General features: G+C 45.9%; 1 long non-coding RNA gene across 1 annotated transcript in view; it reads left to right on the top strand.

The window, feature by feature from the left end:
* LOC112487490 (uncharacterized) overlaps positions 1–1,352 on the top strand; it is an 11,372-nt gene extending 10,020 nt beyond the window's left edge. Inside the window, exon 3 of the long non-coding RNA XR_003050618.1 lies at positions 1,041–1,352. This is a non-coding gene — a long non-coding RNA (uncharacterized LOC112487490). The remainder of the gene's footprint in view (positions 1–1,040) is intronic.
* The last annotated feature ends 2,700 nt before the right edge of the window (positions 1,353–4,052 follow it).

Genomic DNA, 4,052 nt, shown 5'->3' with positions numbered 1-4,052 from the left:
TGTGACTGGAGGACAGTAAAGCAGTGAAGTCCTCAAGTCACGATGACTGAATGTTTCAGCACTAAACTAGTCCTAAACCATCACGTCCTCCTGGTTGACAGGTTGTCAATTACAGCCAATCGCAGCCCATCTTTCCCTGTCCTCCAGTGAAACTCCTCTCTCCTGTAACAGGGTGTCTTCCTCGCCCTTCATGTCATTTCCTGGTGTGTGACCATCTCCTGTATAATCTGTGGCAGTTACTGCAAAACCTCACAGCACAGGTGCACCATGGGACCTGGTTTACTACTGACCGTTCAATGGATTTTTTTTTATAGCGTCTGTCTGAAGAAACCTCTGTCTGAATCCTGGACGTCCACGTATATCCAGCAGAACACAGAACGTTCAGATCGGAGTCGGGTTCTCACATCTGTTCAGATAAAAAGTGACGGATTGTCATAAAGGCATCAGCTCCAGTGACACGTTCTTTGTATACATTATAGGCTCTATTTATATCTGCGTCCAAAGAAAGCTTTTGGTTTAGCCAAAAATAACATCGTGTTTGGTGTCAAACCATAGAGCTGGAAACGATCTGAAAATATAAAATATATTTTTTTTAAAAAGTAATCCTTTGCAGGGTCACAGCGGCACTGGAGCTAAACCCAGCAGGCAAGGGTGGGGTACACCCTGGGCACACATATAGTCTAGAGCATTGGTGTCAAACATATGGCCCGTGGGTCAAAAAATGGCCCACTGGGGGGGTTTAATCTGGCCCGCTTGATGAATTTTATATGGCCCACTGGGGGGGTTAATCTGGCCCGCTTGATGAATTTTGAAAAAATTTGTTTTGTCAAAGTATAACTCATCAAATATGAAAACGGTCTAATATACTTGTACTTATTTGCAGGAAAACAAAAATGCCCTTATTGTGATTTAAGGTAATTGCGTTATGAATGTAGCGGTCCGGCCCACTTCACAGCTGATTAGGTCATACGTTCCACACCCCTGCTGTAGGAGTCAATCGACCTTTCACACTCACATTCACACCTGTGGTCCATATTTAGACTCTTCTCCATTGGTGGAGGAAACCAGAGACCGGAGCAGTGAACCAATGACCAGCCATCTGACATCTGACAACATCTGACACCGAGGAGGAACTTTCTCATCAAATTATTTTAAATACATTCTTAATATATTTGACTAGTTCTATTAATGGAATGTATTCATGAAAAACATGGTGCATTGAAGCTAACGTACGCTAAGAACATTGAAGCTAACGTACGCTAAGAACAAGAACAAGACTAAAAATAGAGACACAGTGAAAATAAATGTGTTGACTCCATATCTCTGTGGCTCCAACGCCGGTGGCCGTTCATTTCTCTGCTTCCTCCTTGTGTGTGTGTATGTATCTGTGTATGTGTGTGTGTGTGTGTGTGAGAGAGGAGGGGAGGTTGGGGTGGGCATATCGTTAATAACGGAATAGTGATTCATCATTTAATTATGATTTGACAAATGCTCGCTCCTTCCCCATTCTCTGCATCCTCCTCCCTTTCAATTCTCCGCTCTGCCAAACTGTCACGCACTCCCCTCGTGGGATTAATTCAAGCTGTCTGTCTTTGTGAGGCTGCCGGCGCTCTCAGGGCGGCGGGTGCACGACACTGTCAATGAACAGAGAGCCTGACACTTCCAGGGAGCCGCACACAGACGCACGCTCCCCGCTCCCCTTGTTATTGTTTTCACCTTAACCCATTCCTTCCCGTGCTTCCTCCTCTGTGTGTAGGTGTCTGCTCCCATCTCCTCTCCTCTCTCTCCTCTCTCTCTCCACTCTGTCCTCCTGTTCTATCCTGTCTCCTGCTCCTCATTCTTTCCTCCTCCTGCTCCCTACCCGGCATCTGCCGTACAGAGAGGGACAACAGCACCAGAAGGAAATGTGACAAAGGGAAGATTGGCTTTTTTTTCCGTAGGTATACTGTGTCAACACAGTAGGAAAAACTCATCTAACTCCATTAAAATGTGAATATAAAACTTTAATGAGACGTCTATATTTGTAGACTCTGTAACACCACCAGGTCTGTGCGGGATGGAGGCCAGAAATTCAACGGAATTATTTTAACCACATCAAGCCTGCTGGTGACAAGCGATGCTAATGGAAAGGTCATTAAAACGAGGCGTGTTTGAGTTGAACTGCAGCGTCTGTGCAACCAAATCCAGCAGGCCTTAGAGCCCAGCTGGAGAGATAAGGTTTAATACCAGGCACAGGGCCCTGCCTTATCTCCTCCGCTGATAGAGAGAGCACAGAGGAGACGGGAGGAGAGGGGAGGGGGCGGAGGGGGCGGAGGGGATGGCAGGCGAGGAGAGAAAACAAGAGGGACAAAAACAAGTGTCTTGCAGGGACCCTGGCTGGCTGACTGCATGAGTGCGTCCTCCCGCCGCTGGCATAGAAACTCATCCCCCTTCCCATTTAGCACCTGACAACAAAATGAAAAGAAATGTTATGTCAATATGGAAATTAAAATAGCAACAGTTACAGTTTGGTTGATGGGGTTTTTTTTGTACCAAACTGATAAAAGTGTCACCGACTCGTCCTCAGTGAACTGGAGGCTGAGCTCCGTGGGTGACGGGGGACGGGGGACGGGGGGGGGTGAACCACCTGGCTGCTTGGCTGGGTGACACTGTTGGACTGTAGGATACAGCTGTGTCTCTCTGACTGAATGTTCTCCCCAGCTGCCGCTGCTCTCAACACTTCTTCTTCCGACAACGTTCAGAGGACGGAATCGACCGGACCAGGAGACAGACACCAACTGACAACAGGGAATTAGGAAGGACGTTTGATTTCTGTCTCCTCTGTGGTTTATTTTCTTACGTCGTCTGTTTGACAAAGTACGGCTTTAAGTTCAGCAGAACTTCACAGCAAGTTCAGACGTAAGCAGAGGCTTCAGGCAGTTCCTTTCTTGATACATTTAAATTAGTCCTTGGAATTGCCTTGAAAGTTCCTGGAAGTCGACCTGTGTTTAAGTTGAGCCCTGCAGTAGAGGTTCAGCTCAGCTTCAGCAGAACTTCACAGCAGGTTCAGACGTAAGCAGAGGCTTCAGGCAGTTCCTTTCTTGATACATTTAAATTAGTCCTTGGAATTGCCTTGAAAGTTCCTGGAAGTCGACCTGTGTTTAAGTTGAGCCCTGCAGTAGAGATTCAGCTCAGAAAACCTCAAGATTCTACAGCAGCATGGAAACATTTACCAGTGAAACAGTTGTGTGGACAGACAAAGGAATCCATCTGGGGGAAAAAAAAGATTAGAACTTTGTCACTCCTTAGAGGGTGAGGTTCCTCTGGGGTTCGAACCCAGGACTTTCTGCGTGTAAGGCAGATGTGTTAGCAGGTCAAATAACCACTTCACTATGTAACTGAAACTGTAGTGATTCATGTTGATACAAAAAATATTCATTTATATTGATATGGTTGGTAATTGTCAACAGACACATCTGAACCAGCTATAAATTAGCGACTATGTTCATGATGTAGCACTAGCATGCTAATAGTAGCAGGAGGTGTACAGCACAACTACCAGACTGGGTCAAATGATACGTCTGTGTTTGAACTTGAACTTGTTCACACAGACGCTGGTGTGTAAAGATATTGGTTATATATTTAGTGTGTAATATTTATTAAAAGTTCTGTCAGGTGTAAACACAGGTCAACACAGGTCAACACAGGTCAACGCAGGTCAACACAGGTCAGTCAGCCTTAGATATTGGTTATATATTTAGTGTGTAATATTTATTAAAAGTTCTGTCAGGTGTAAACACAGGTCAACACAGGTCAACACAGGTCAACGCAGGTCAACACAGGTCAGTCAGCCTTCACAGTGTGATGGTGTCGCTGTAATCCCTGGTTTGGTTCCTGTCTCTCTCTCTCTCTCTCTCTCTCTCTCTCTCTCTCTCTCTTCTGCTCTTCTCAGTGCACCCTCCTACTACAGTGTGATGGTGTCGCTGTAATCCCTGGGCTGACGTGCAGCGAGTCACTGCCACCGTGGATAAAAATTCTGAAAAGCCCCAAAATGAGATCAGACCAAAGGCCGT

Source organism: Cynoglossus semilaevis, chromosome 9, assembly GCF_000523025.1.
Source record: "Cynoglossus semilaevis isolate Cse_v1.0 chromosome 9, Cse_v1.0, whole genome shotgun sequence".
Taxonomy (NCBI): domain Eukaryota; kingdom Metazoa; phylum Chordata; class Actinopteri; order Pleuronectiformes; family Cynoglossidae; genus Cynoglossus; species Cynoglossus semilaevis.
This window is presented reverse-complemented; position numbering and strand designations above follow the sequence as displayed.